Here is a 16,023-nt window from a genome sequence, read left to right as displayed (position 1 = left end):
AGAGATACCTGGCTGATTATTTCATACATGTATGTATGTTGTTTTAGTGTATCAACAGGTACTGAATTTACTAAAAGAGGACAATACAAATAGTTTTCACCACTTTATTGTGCGACGCGCGTCGATTACTGTTAGCGACGTCGATTTGTCACTAATTTTTAAGAAAACCGCGCAGCATGTCCCAATTTCATTTTATCGTAATATAAAAACTACCGAGAATTATAATATGAATAAGGGTCCATCAAAAAGAACACTTCCTCTACTTTTACAGTATGTATTTACTTTTCCCTATTTCCCTATATAAATATAGATAAAACGCCGATCTGTTTAAACATTGAGAAATAAAATCGTAAAACAACGTATATGTGCAAAAAATTGCTATTTTCTTATAACTTTGCCAGGCATTAAAAATAATTTTTATATGTACTGAAAGCAGGGAATATATACTTTTCAAAAATAAAAAAAAATATGGCATTCATAGGGAAAATAAAAAAAAATCATAACCAGGGGGAAATGGCCTTGCGACAAAGCGTTGCGTCATATTTAGACGAAGTCATCTTTCATTTTAAATGCTTTTTTTAAATTTAATGGCTTTATTTATTCAATTGATTTTTGCATAGTTAAAAAATATAGACAATTTCCAAAAATATGATATATAAAACATATATATTACGTCCGTAGTTTCAAAGATTTATAGACACTCCTTTTGCGTAGCCCTGTTTTTACGCGCTATCGGTCATATTGACCGATACGGTAGAGAGAGGGTTAATGAAAGTACGAAGTTTTCTAAAGGTTTGTTTAAAAGTAAAGATATTTTTAATATTTATTTGTTTACGTGATAAAAATTTGATTCTTTGCTCACATTGCTTCACAGTTGAGTACATAATGAAATTCATATCCAATGTAAACATGTGTTATTCTTACCACTCGTCGGTACATTGTTTCACGGCACGTGCAGCACAATTTCACAAAATAAAAGAGGGGTAATGAACAACGACAATCACATGCCAGTAATTTCAATTTGATAAATAGCAGTTCAAAGAAATGTGTACCATAAGCAATGGTTTATTTTTACGTAAAGTTTTCATTGTAATTGGGAATATGTGATTAAGGTCAGCTATATACATGTACATGTGAACGTCTGCAGGGAAGTCTACATACGAATATGTACCGAAAACACCAACGTATCATTAAACAACAATTACAAGAATTGAATGATTGATAGCTAATTTCTAAATAATTAATGGGGTGGGGGCATGCATGCTGGTCAAGCGAAAAGGTTTTTTGGGTGAATATTTCGGAAATTATTTCTTTGTTTTATCACATGGAGATACACGGTGGCATCGACGGAGGTACAGGTAACATCCACGGAGATGCGCGGTGGCATCTACGGAGATCCCCCGTGGACTTCAATGTCTAGCTCGCGCGGAAAAATAGGACTTCAAAGGTGCCGACAATTTTAAAGGTCCGCCGTGTTTGGGTCAAATTTGTTCCACCGCGTTGCGTGGAACACGCATAAAACTCGTGTCGTGTACTGTAGATGCATGTATATATCCCCATGTGGAATCCAAGGCGCATACAACTGCATCTATTAATGTACGTTCATCCCCGTTACTGCTATTTTCAAATATTTATAATTTCAATGAGAGAAAACTTTTTATGTTGGCAAAAAAACTTCCCTCGTTCCCGCAATGGCTATGGACATTGAATATAAAGTACCGAAAGTGTGTGAGATGCAGATTTTGAAATCAACATCACACCCTCCGTTCCCATCTTGTTGCAATGTGTTCCGTTCTTGAAAAACACCGTTCCGTTATCACTAAAACCTATTCTGTTCACAGCGTTCAGCGTTCGTTCTCAAAACAAAACCGTTTGTTCATAAAACCGTTAAACGTCTGTGCACCGTTCTATAGGTGTAGTTATACGTTTCGTGGTCTGTAAATTTAGCAACTTAGATGAAATTATTTTCCTGGGGGCATTGGATAAAGTTGAAAAAGGAATAGACAATCGATTTTACATATCTTTATAGCCGTTTAAAATATAAAATATTTTTCTCGAAAACCCCCTCTAAATCATTTTAGGTTTTACAAATGCGGATATGTAGGATACATCTTCGTTAAATTACAAGTTTAACCGAATTTGATGCGTTTCCAAGATTTGTATTTTATAGATTATCAGCTTCTGGATTGTTTCGTTAGCACCATTCAGCGTTCCTCTCCAAGACCAAAATCGTTCCGTTCTCAGAATATTTGATAAACCAACTTTCCTAAAAGCAAAAACTCGCATCGATCAAAATACAATCAAAATAGTATAGTGCTTAGTAAAAATTCCTGTCATATTTTGAAATAAAGTCGGCAAAAATAAGTTGTTAGTGCCTTTTTAATATTGGATCATATTTGTATCGGAATGTGCATACAATTTATGTCACCTGTACATATTTTAATTTAATAACTTCTTTTGGGTCCGTGCAAAATTACAAATCAAATTGATCATCAGCAAGATATATTTGTCTATTGAATCAGTTAGAACATATTGATGCCATGACAAGGTTAAGGGAGGATTATTCCTACACAGATATAGGTAGCTGACGAAGGAAAACCTGAAATTATCCTGTTTGCAATGCAATTTGTCTAATACCTCCTATAAGGAAAACAAAATTAAGAGTTGGGGAAACAGGGATCTCTGGATATACTAGATTCAGGAATAAATGTCTAGGAGGAGTAAGCATCCCCAGCTCACCGATCAAATCGAAGTGAACCTCATGATATCACACCGGTAATTATCCTATTAAAACAAAAATTGTGAATTGTAGCTTCACATATCAAAAAAAAAAATATTATATCACTTCATTCTTTCCTCTACATTTCTGTACCCCGGATTAGGAAAGTTTGCGTGATTTGTAGAAATAATCAACTGTTTACGAAGGATTTATTTGATGTTGGTAGCTGGAGTTACTTCCTGAGGTGCACTCTGATGCAGTTTACACACTCCACCCCTTGCCTTGAGCGACCCTTACATGGACTCCCCCTGACCTTTATTGGTATCATGCGTGAAGTCTTACTTCAAAATCCCTATTGAGAATTAACATAATTTGGCAAATTCAGATTTATGGGTTGACTGAATCATTTCGAATTTTCTTTTTTAGAACTTTTATTCTGTATGCAGTTTTCAATCCTGTAGATGAATTTAGACAGTTTTGGTAAATGCTTGTCTAGGCATGAATGACCCACTCATGGTCTCTAGAGTACCTCCAAACATTGCAGACTTCAAACTATTCATTTTTGCGGCCCATAACGCGTAATATATCTGCCATCTGGTACGACTCACGACAGTCCTTTCCGTTGCATAATTTCACTACTCTGACGGTTTAGGACACGATCCGTATTATGTTATATTGCCGTCTGGACAAACATTCTGTTTTGTCCTACATATCAATTTTATCACTAAATATACTTTCCGTATTGATGATTTTGAGCACTTGCGATTCAATCTCACTATGACCATTTCCTATTTCTAAGCATTTTCTATTTTTCACATCACTCTGTGAATAAACCTGATCTGTATCACATTTGCATAAGCTAATGAAGTACTCGTTGTTACTTACCTCATGAATAATTAAAGTGTAGGTATTGTCATATACGTCACTCATACAAAAATACAATCTCTGGCATCTCGATAAGTCACAGTGTGCAATAGCTTATTTTACATGAAGAAGTCAAAATACTGAACTGTGATCAATGAGCAAGTGAACATAATGAAATGTGATCAATTGTATAAACCCCATGAATAACAAACTATAAATAAGGGTACCCGCGGACATCTGGAAATACCACAGATCGAATCCAGTGTTTGAACATTAGCCTTGGAGTAAAAAGATGCGGATTTACATTTACCAACGTAGATAAAATAATATTCTTAACAGCATTGGGTAATCCTGAAAAACGAATAAAGAACTGACCCTACTTATCTTGATACGCATTTAGATTATGTATCTACCTATGGGCACAGCCGAAATGCATCTTGTCAACATGCCTGCTAATTCGAAGAATAATTCATAAGTCACCTTTCCTATAACCACAAAATACATTAATGAAAATATCATCAACATCGTTTAATGTTGAGTAAACACTTCTATTATACTTTGCGATACACATAGGTCAGTAGTTTCTTTTTTGGCTTTGGGTCACATGTTTAAGCAATTTGCATAAACAGTATTACAAACCGTACATCTATTTTGATTTAGAATTATAGTTTGGAAACTTGTTTTTCAGTCAGTGAGAAATTACTTACCAAATTAATCAAAAGCAGAATATGTGTTTGTGTATTGAATTTGTTGGGAGACATGAATATGATAATCAGATGATATTGAAAGAGCGTTACATTTACATTACTGAATGAAGCTGACAGTGGAAAACCTGGAATTATCCCATTTTCCAAAACAAAAACAAAATTTCGTATACACTGATCATCTCCGTTCTTCAACGAAAGAAACCTAAATGTAAAAAAAGGAAAATTATGTGGCCGTCTTATTTCGGGTTGACTGGATCATTTCGAATCGACATATGGTTATATCATTATTAGAAAATAAATAAATAGTAGTTGATTGATCTAATTTTAGTGTTTAAAACCGTATTCAGTGCACGTACCATTTCCTCGCCCAACGAATCTGTTTCCAGAATAATGTGTTTCAGCATTTACCGTTGACCGATTAAGACTAATCAGATTTTTTTTACGATTCTGAGTTAAATACAAACGTTATCAAGTGTAGTCCTGTCATGCTATCTAAATGTTTACAATATGTGTGTATACTAAATGAATCATGTTAATGAGAGTAATTATAGGAAAAGTGAACACATTTGAAAACGTTATTGATAGTTGTACCTTACCATAGAAATAATACAAAACCTATTGCTGATCATGATATTCTTATTAATACAAGGTGAAGATAACGAACGGTGATAAATCTCATAACTCCTATAAGCAATACAAAATATATAGTTGGGCAAAAACGGACCCCTGGACAAACAAGAGGTGGGATCAGACAAACACGGAGCCCTGGACACACCAGAGGTGGGATCATGTGCCTAGGAGGAGTAAGCATCCCCTGTTGATGATTCCTTTGAATTGCAACCGTCGATCATCTTATATATCATAATAGTGTGTGTGAATTTGTTTGTGTCAATGATAGTATTTCTGATATCATAATAAATCATGCTGTGTGATTCATTATTTAAAATCAAAAAGTGAAGATCCCTAACGTGATCAATTGACAAGTGAAGATAATGAACAAAGATCAATTTCATTTCCATCAAACATAAAGTTTATAGAGGGTAAACACGGAGCTTTGGAACTATCATATATATGATCCAAACGCTCCAAATATTACCACTTGAAATAAAGGTTACTGAAGATAGGAAAAACACTCATTAGATTTCATATTTAGAAAGGCAAATAAAATTCACTTCTTGGCGAAGATCAGCAAAGCTGTAAAACAACAGTGCTATGAATGAAAAGGCAAAGATAACGAACAGTGGTCAATCTCATAACTCTTATACCTCGTCTCAGTAATATTAAGTTTTATAAATGCGGAATTGTGAGATACACCTTTGAAGAATTACATGTATAGGTCAAACTGATGTGTTTCCTGATTTATATGTTTTATATTGTTCGTTTCTGATGTTATTTTGGTGATTAAATTGTAAGTACCGAGTTTGAATCATAAACTACTATAGTCATCTTTCAAAGCCGACTACGTGTTGATGAACTAAAACTTTGAGACATTCATTTTGCCCAAATAACTATCTATTCTGAGATTAGTTGATAGATCACATTTCCTAAAAGCACAAAAGGCTCTGATTAAAATACTATCAAAAATAGCAATCATTTCATAGTTTGAGATAAATTCGGTGAATGTAAGTTGATATTGGGATATATTTTGAAGAAATTTCTACATATGAAACATTACCGACCGTATATTCTTTTCATGTAAGGATTTAGTTTGGAAACGTGTTTTCGTCTGTGCAAAATTATAACAACAAAATAATCAAAAGCAAAATTTACAGTTTAACATTGAATCAGTTGGGAGGCACATATATAGGAAGCTTGGGATAGAGAACCTAAAATCTGATATGCCAAAAAGTTAAACTGTTCGTTTACCATTAATGGAAACCGTTCTGTAATGAAAACTTTATAAGCATAAAACAAATGTGGAAGGTTATGTGGTGTTCTTAATTCGAGTTCATTGGAAAATATCTAATCAACAAATGATTGGGAATTATTGTTAGAACAAAGATAAATCGTGGTTAAAGGAATCGAATTCTCGTGTTTGATATTGGGGTGATATGAGACTTTTATGATTTCGAACTCGAAATCTAATATTGGATGGACACAAATTAATTATATTTGACCTTAATGGGCTGTAGTTAACAAACTACATTAATATGGATTATATAAACTAACCTGCAAAGACAACTGAGGCAAATTCTGACAATAGTTAGGTTTGTGAGACGAGATTGAATTTCGTTAGACGATATTGAATTCTGTGATTTATAGTAAGCATCCTTGAGAAAAACAAAGGTATACAAAATATTCTCATCATTTGGTTAAAGTATTATATTTATACAGCAAACTGTACAAAGAAAAGTTTGAGTGTGCGTTTTGCAACATCATTTTTAAGTTATTCTATGAAACACAAAAATTCAATTCTTATAAAAATTCTGATACTGAAGATTGTGATGCCCTTTGGAACAGATGGAACCAGACATTTTCATAGCTCTTTCTCTTTCCCTTTTTCTCCTTCTTTCCCTCTCTAAAAGAAATAAACACTTCTGTAATTTTATATTACATGTATATATTATGAAGATACACCATGAACTATTTACAGAATGTTGAAAAATAATAATAAAAATATAAGAAAATTCTGTTATAACGAAAATTAGAAAACTATATTTTTACAAATGATACATTCAATTATCATAGGTACAGATCAGAAACAGTGATCAATCTTATAACTTTTATCAGGAATACAAGTTGAATAGTTGGGGAAATACGGACCACTCGATACACCAGAAGTGAGATCCGTTGTCTAGGAGGCGTAATCATTCCCTGTCGACCGGTCACACCCTCTATGAGACCCATTTCTCGATCAGGTTTTAAATTTAAAAAAATAGAATAAGCGTACCAAGAACGGCCTAACAATTGGTATGAAAGACGTCAGAGAGCATGTCATCCATTGATAGGTTGTATTGCAAACTAGATCATTATAACGACCATATAAGTTGCAAAATGCTGACATTAAACAGGAAATTATGTATTGACATTCCTTCAGTGGAGAAATGACAAACATACTCTCTTTAGACAAATGTCATTTTCTTATAACAATTCATTTTTGTTACATTTACTTGAAAGGCAATCAACGATTGGTAGAGACTCTTTCAGTTAGCCCTTTCTTTAGTAAAGATTAATCAGACTTGGATACTATGGTAGTAAATAAATATTTGTTGAATATTCACGCAAGTATTACACTTGTGATAGTTTATTTTTTGTCAAACAAGACTCAATTTTGTATATACAAAAATGGATTTTGAGTACAAAGCCTCATTTGACGTCTACATAGTGTGAACACATTCAATGTTGAACCATTAAACTGACTTTTGATGTATAATTAGCAAATTAAATAACAAAAGTCTATTTTGTATTACATAATAAGTTGATGTTTGCATACCCAATTGACAAAATTGAATTCTGTTAAGACAACAATCATTTTTTTTATTGGCAAATGAAAAATAATTTCATATAACAAAATTGTCTTTTGTCATTAGAAAATATGTTTGCATAAAATTAGTATATATAGCATATTTTGGTATCAATAAATTTATTCTTTGCTGACATAATTCGGTTTACAAAAAGATCAAGACCCAATTGGTGCCTCGTATTTAAGGCCATGTGTAGTGCAAATACCACGTTTTTGTATATTGAATCACTTTACAGAATAGTTTGTTTAAGCATTGTAGCGTTCATAAAAGAAAGATGATAAGGATGTTTTTACGACTCAGAGGTCTGGGTTTCCATGGAATAACAAGGTTATCGAACAGAATCGTGGATGCATTGAAGAAGCTAGAGACATTTTAAGTATATCTAAATAGACACAAGCTATCTGTATAACAGATGAATCCTGTTAATGTAAATGAGGGTGATTATGAAAAAAAGGATATTAATGTGCTAAAGATTCTGATTCAGATCCTCCTACACGTATGAATCAATATTTATTTCACGAATCTTTATAGTGCATGTATTGTCGTATATGTCAGTGATGGTATATCGGCTATCTAGATTATACGTGTTTCTATAGAGACATCAATTATTCGTATAACATATACACCATGGCAATGAGAGTAATTGCAAGAAAAGAATATATTAGAAAACGAATGAGAATGATACAAAATTATCTGTATTCTGTAAGAAAAAGATCCGAATGTTAAACAAATGTGGAAAGGTCTATGGTGTTCTTATTTCAAGTTGACTGGATAATTTCTAATCAACATGAACGGAAATTATTATGGCTAAAAATAGATATTCATATTGAATCTGTTAACTAAATAAAGTATTTCATCATTGAAGCGTTGATTAATCAAGGCTAAAATGGATTTTTTACGATTCTAAATAACAATAAAATAGCAACATTACCGACTGGAATTTGTGATGCATCGACAAATCTACAGACATTCTAAGTAGATCGATATCGATACCGATCATTTGTATGACAAGTAAATGTTTTCAATGATACGAATTAATCAAAACTTGTTTGGATTTGATAATGTTCTCGATTCGTTTACGTCATCATGTCAATGATTCAAAATGTCTTTCAGATCCTCATACACCACAACATCAATCACTTGAAATTCAATCATTGACCATGTCATGAATCATTATAGTGTATATACTATCGTATGCGTTAATGATCCCGGACTACGTTATGATATGTGATACTTTAGTTTAGATGAGACGTTAATTCTCCATTTGATAATCGTACTTATACTCTAACTACTCTTTCAACAGATGAAATTCTTCAATACCATGCTTTTGTTTTAGACACATTTAGTATCCCAGTCAATGGGATAGATGTATACGAATTACCATATGTATACTGGAATTCTAAACTTGACGAAACCCTTACAAACACATATACATTGTTGGACCCAGTAAATGTTCTATCAAGCGTATTTCTTTGATCCTCACGAAAACATGACACCTTTGAAGGAGAAACTTCAAGCATACTCCTTGTAGGATTTATGAGAGTTATTTTTGCCTTCATACGTTGTCACAACATATGCCAGAAAATAATTCGTCGATTCTTAAACAACTTTTAAAACTTTTAGGAAATTTTAAATCACAAAACGTTTCCCAGATCAACAACATCGAAACGTATATATTTCAACACGTTATACAACCATTCCTCACGATAAATGAAAGACTAGGCATTTTGACATCATAAACAGTTGCTTCTTCAATATAGTGTCTAGTGTTCAGTCCTTAAAAAAGCATTTCGCTAAACGCCATTTTGATTCAATACACAATGACTTCAAAGTTAAAATTTAAACAAAAAAAATGCTCGAGTTCCTCTATGACAAGGTCTTGGTGATCAGATCTCTCGACAGTATGTTGGAATTCCCATTGGCATAGATTGTGCCCCTTTGTTGGCTGACCTATTTTTATATTCTTTGTCATAAAATAGAGTTGTTATTTTGCCGTTAATATCCATTTGATATAATGTTCCTAATCAAAAGTAGATGTGGTGGACTTCGTGGTGTTTTTTATCTTGAGTTCACAGGAATATATTGGATCGCCGTATAAATGAAAATGATTATTGTTAATAGACAAAACATCGTCAACTTTTCTAAATGTCAAGTTAAAATTAACAGGATTTTTTTTTCTTCTCAGAAGTTTATGAATAAACTCAGCTTCATCAGAAAATCAAAGCAGGTCAGCTAAAAGGTAACCGTTCCCCTCCCACAACTGCTCCGATTATACCATTCAGCGTTCCGTTCCAAGACCAAAGTGCTCTGTTTTTAGGCCAAATAATACCTTTTTAATTTTTATATCTAAAACCGTCCGTTCGCTCCAACCATTTGTTCCTGAATGGTCATTCAGACTTTCCGCGTCAGTCAGCCATTGCAGGTTAACATAACGCTTCGTCGAAATAAAAGAAGACTAAACTAGTTCCTCTTCACTTTACTCAATATTTTGAAATTTGCACAAGGCTGGACTTTTCGTAGTTCAAACACATAAAAGTTTACAGATAAATTACGAATTGAACACCACACATTAGAAAATAATTTTATTTTGGGATTACAGGTAAATCAACTTTTACCAACGATTTGAATTGTAATCAGCAGACTATGTAAAAATGGATTTTTCATTTTGAAACAGAAATAGAGAAATAAGTATAATGGCACTGTTCATGAAAAGCAACTCGTATAGTGTTTTGTTTTGAATTGATCAATTTGGGGATTTTGAAGCAAACTGTTGAATTATAAGATCTATTTAAGTAGTATTAGTTCTAGACTAGTATGACTTTGGTATGTTTAGGTGAAAGTGTTGTGAAATTAAAATGGAAATAATCGCTTATGTGTTAATATTTAAGTGGTTTTTGTCCTCTTCAAATTTTTAAATAGGCATGAAATGATCGAAACACTAGGAGTTGCAAAAATAACAGTGTTTTTACTAGTCTACGGGGGAAATGACAAGGAGCCCACCCTATAGTCTCCGTCTCGGGTGACATTGGCTTCCTTGATACCCCTCTATAAATTTTGACAGGTGTCTTTGAAGTATGTTCATGTATTTGTACCGAATGGGTACAATCACGTGTGCAATCAAACATCATGATAAGTCACCATGGTTGTTGTAACAATGCGGACATTACCTCATCGAATTCAAACAGAACACAAATCATGTTTATGATAACAATAGTTGTTATTAACGATGTTCAGATTTTGATTATCAATCTTTATTTGTAGTTAAATTGTATTAACCTGTATTGATCTATTTTAAAAGTATCTAAATACAGTATGCAAGTGATAAAAAAATCAAACGGTTGTGTAAGGTGAAGATAACGAACAGTGATCAATCCCATAACTCCTACAAGCAATACAAAATAGATAGTTGGGCAAACACGGACCCCTGGGCACACCAGAGATGGGATCAGGTGCCTAGGAGGAGTAAGCATCCCCTGTTGACCGGTCACAATTTATTCATTGTAATGTACATTTATATAATTATCAGTCATTGATTTAAAGTTTACTAGAAATTTATGTAATGTATGTACAAACTGAATTCCACTTTCAAAAACACATATTCACTAAGTAATCGAAAAAAAATCATAACACGTTGACTGAAGGGTGAAAATGTCATTGAAGTCGGATTCCATGTGACTTAACGCTTTTTTTTTTTACATTAAAGATGTTGCTTTTTATCTATCATAGTAGATGCTTGTAAATATCCCCATGTGGAATCCAAGACGCATACTCCTGCATGTAATAGTATACGTTGATCCACGTTACTGCTATTTTTAAATATTCATAATTTCAATGAAATAAAGATTTATTTTGGCAAACAATTCCCCCGTTTCCTCAATGTCTATGAATATTGAATAAAAAGTACCGACAGTGTGTGAGATGCAGCTTTTGAAGTCACACCATACCGTCCGTTCCCATCCTGTTGCAACGTGTTCCGTTCTCGAAAAGAACCGCTCCGTTCTCACTAAACATTGCTCTCTTCACAGCGTTCTGCGTTCGTTTTAAAAACAAAACCGTTTGTTCCTAAAACCGTCCAACGTTTGTTCACCGTTCCATTGATGTAGGTATATGTTTTGCGGTCTGTATATCTAACAACGTAGATACAATTCTTTTCCTGGAGACATTGGAAAATTTGAAAAAGGAATAGAGAATCGATTATACATATTTTTATAACTGTTAAAAATAGAAAATATTTCTTAAAACCCCTTCAGTCACCTTAGGTTTTACAAATACAGATAAATAGGATATATCTTCGTGGAATAACAAGTTTAACCGAATTTGATGCGTTTCCTATTTTGTATTTGATAGATCACCAGCGTCTGAATTGTGTGGGGTTTTTTTTGTTTTTTGTTTGGTTTTGTTTTTGTTTTTTTGTTGTTGTCTTTTTTGATTTGTTAATGCTTTCAACAGTAGAGTTAAATCTGAATTACAAACTACTGGAAACAACTTTCGAAGGAACGTGCGTTTATCAAGTAGAGCGTGGCGACATGTATTTTATCAAAATGAGTACTAATTCTCAGATTAGGTGATAGGGAACTTTCCCTAAAGAACAAACTTCATTGAAGAAAATACTTTCTAAATAGCAAGTACAGTTACATGTGAATTGGAAACTACTACATGCAAATTTCTAAAAAGAAAAAATGTGCATATCACGTAGAGACTAGGAATATGCATTCTGTCAAAATCACCATTTATTTTTAGACTAGGTGATATACCATCTTTCCTAAAAGCACAAAATACATTGAAGAAAATAGTACCAAAATGATCTAAAATTGAGTACATAAAATACTTTCATACTTTGATATAAAATGCGTAAAAATAGGATCGGTAGTGCCATTTCAATATTGAGTCACATTTCAAAACAAATTCGCATACAAGGTGCTGTCACATATACATCCCTCCCGTTTGAAATTATACTTTTAAAACTTGTTTTAATTCAGAACCACAGGTCTGCAAACCAAATTGAGCACGCGGTGCAACATCGGATCAGGTGGATACGATGCCCAGGATTTAATGGAATATTGCTAAATATATGATGATAGTAGATACTCTGAAATAATATCTTATCATAGAGGTCATATGGTAGTTTGCCATCATCATCTCTGTAAAATAACGGAAATAAAACATCTAAATATGAAGCAGAGGGTGAAAAACATGAGCTTCTTTATTTGGAGATAACTGGAACACGGTATATATAATCGACATATCAATGAAAAGGATTATTGTTGGATAATAGATAAATCATCATTGAGGTATCTAAATGTCATGTTTAAAGTCACATTTTGTTCAAACACTATGCTCTTGTGCATTACATCAATTTCGAAAATATGATATTTTATCATTATGGCGATGATCAACGAAGGTTAATCAGGACATCTTTACGATTCAGAGACCTCACAAACAATAAAGGTTAATCAGGACATCTTTACGATTCAGAGACCTCACAAACATTAAGATAACAATCGTACAAAGTAACATATTTCATATGTTGGCGAATTGAGAGATCCTATACTTCTGGTTATTTGCAATACAACTAAATGATTTGTATATGCTGAAAGTAATCAAGATTATGAAAATTTGAGACTGTAAATGACATAAAAAACCAATTTAATGCATGATTCTCTTCTTTAGAGTGATGAAATTACTATAGTTATATATAATTTCATTAATCAAGTTTATATACGAAGTAAACTTCAGGTCATTCAGACTACATGTATATGTCATTGTTCTGAAATAAAAGTGCAATGTACATTTCACATTCATGATACATACAATGCAAATCACACCTGTATTTCAACAGCTTACTCTACATACCTTAAAATATTTGATACATGTATTCGTGAGAACCTGATCATCTATTCCCAAATGTATGACATGTAAAACTTATACGATACCAATTTTGATGCACCAGATGCGGATTTCGACAAATAATGTCTCTTCGGTGATGCTCAACCGAAATGTTTGAAGTCCGAAATAACTATGAAGTTTTCGAGCTAAATATAGCCAAAACCGGCATGCCAAAACAGTGGAGCCAAATTCCTCCAAGGATAAGAGCTATGAATGAGGGAGATAATCCTTAAGTTTGAAATGAATTTCTAAATTTTATAACAGCAATTGAATATGCATCCGTATTTTTAAGCTAGTAACGAAGTACTTAGCTACTGGGCTGTAGAGACTCTCGGTTACTAACAATCCACCAGCAGAGGCCTCGACCCATGTATAATTTTATCAATGTGTTTAACTTATGCTTTTCCTTCGCTCAACATATACATTTTCAGTCATATTTTATATGTATTATTCACGAAAATTCACCACCCTTATTATTTTCAATTGCACATGTGATTACTATACATTTATTCAAAAAACTCTCCAATAGACGAAATACCCTCATATAGCCTTAAAATATCTATTCACACAGATATGTGTATTTTTTTGGTATAGACAATATTCGCTTTAATGTATATGTCGCTTCAATATAACACATTGAATTAGCAATAAAAGGTGGTGCAGAATATTCCACATTTGTTTTATATGTGGATACTTCGTTTTTAATGTGTATCTGAAAGTATACTTTAAAGGCTAATTAACTTCAACGTTTTCATTGCCATATATATGGTAGCACCTATGGTATCACCTGAATATGGCGTTTATGTATCTCAACTGATTCTCTGCACAAGAGTGTGTTCTGCAAATTTTAATCAAGACAGGATTGAAATATATCAGTTGATGTCACAGGGGTTTCAACAGTCTCATTTAAAAGTCAGCATTTCGTAAGTTATACCATCCTTATAATGATTCTATTTGAAAATACAACCTGTCTAGGGTAGGTGTTTTCGAAAGTGGTCCATACCAATTATTTGGCCATTGTTCTTTTGAATAGAATAATGTGACGTTATGCTTGTCATTTCAACGTCATTTTACCCATGATAAATTAATGGAATCGTTTTTGTCCTCGCAGCCTTTTAAAGTTCTAAAAATCGAAACCTGTCATTAGATAAATGTAGTGTTAAAACGTTTTCACAAACTAATCTTGGAATAGCAGAAAATCAGGGGAGGAAATTATTTATGAAACCTGAAATATGTGTCCAAGAATTTTTTCTACCTGTCAATATCCATCAGTAAATACACAAGATTAAGTTCTTTATGTGTCCATTTAGTCCGGCTATACATGGTGTTACAGTTTCTAGCTACGTAATTTATGATACAGAAAATTGACATCAATATAAATGGCAAAATCAACTGCTCATAGTACTCACCTTTGAGAAAAGTAGGAAATAGGTCCCAATGCTTCTGGATACAGTGAGTGTTTTACATATTCCCAAACTTTGCTCCCTCATGAAGTATTGACTGCTGTGAGGGAGATACTTCAAATGTATTGCACCATGAATTATTCCAGAAGTAGCGTAAATCAAATGTGGGTTTTAAAATATTCTAAAGAACTTTTAGTTAATTTGAAATCCTCAAACTTTTGTCAAATCAACAGCATCAAAACGTATGGCTTTCCAACCCATTACATGCGTATTACATACGATAGAAAATACTAGGCATTTGAAAGGTATAGACAGCTGTTTCTTCAATAACAATGACAGGCAGAAGTGTTCATATCTCATGAAAACTCATTTGAAAAGTCACTGTGTAAGACACCATTCTGATTCTGGGTAAAAATACTCTGAGCCTGTTACTAAAATATTGCTGGAGTTTTACGTTGACAATGCCATTGTGGTGTTTGGAAATCAAGTCTTACAACAATTGCTTGGAATTCTCATGGGCACGAATTGTACTCATTTATTAGCCGATACGCTTACGAGACAGACTTTATTGAAAAACTTTCAAAGAATAAAAATGTGTCTCTGTTGTGGTCTTCGCTCAACATGTACATGCATGAACACCGTTTTATCTGTTAACAATTTCTATTTTCATTCAAGTGTTGATTTGATAAATTCCAGTGACCTTGAAATTAAAGAAATATCGAATTATCCCATATTTTCTTCATATTTGGATAATTTATTGACCTTAGATGTTAGCAGCAAACTGACAACGCAACTTTATGACAAATGCTGTGATTTCAGTTTTTTCATCGTCAATTTACCAAATTTATGCAGTGACATTCCATTATCAACCCCATCTGGTGTCCAAAAGCCTCAATCGATTCGGTCTGCAATACCATGATTTGCGTATGATCAATTTTTAATCGAGGCAAGCTGCTGACAAACGAATTGATGTTACAAGA

General features: G+C 33.1%; 1 protein-coding gene across 21 annotated transcripts in view; it reads left to right on the top strand.

The window, feature by feature from the left end:
• Positions 1-16,023, top strand: part of LOC125666012 (leucine-rich repeat-containing protein 15-like) — a 304,143-nt gene that overhangs the window by 163,319 nt on the left and 124,801 nt on the right. The window lies entirely within an intron of this gene.

The sequence above is a fragment of the Ostrea edulis genome, chromosome 10 (assembly GCF_947568905.1).
Source record: "Ostrea edulis chromosome 10, xbOstEdul1.1, whole genome shotgun sequence".
Lineage (NCBI taxonomy): Eukaryota > Metazoa > Mollusca > Bivalvia > Ostreida > Ostreidae > Ostrea > Ostrea edulis.
The sequence above is the reverse complement of the archived record's forward strand: the minus strand, read 5'-3'. Positions and strand labels throughout refer to the sequence as shown.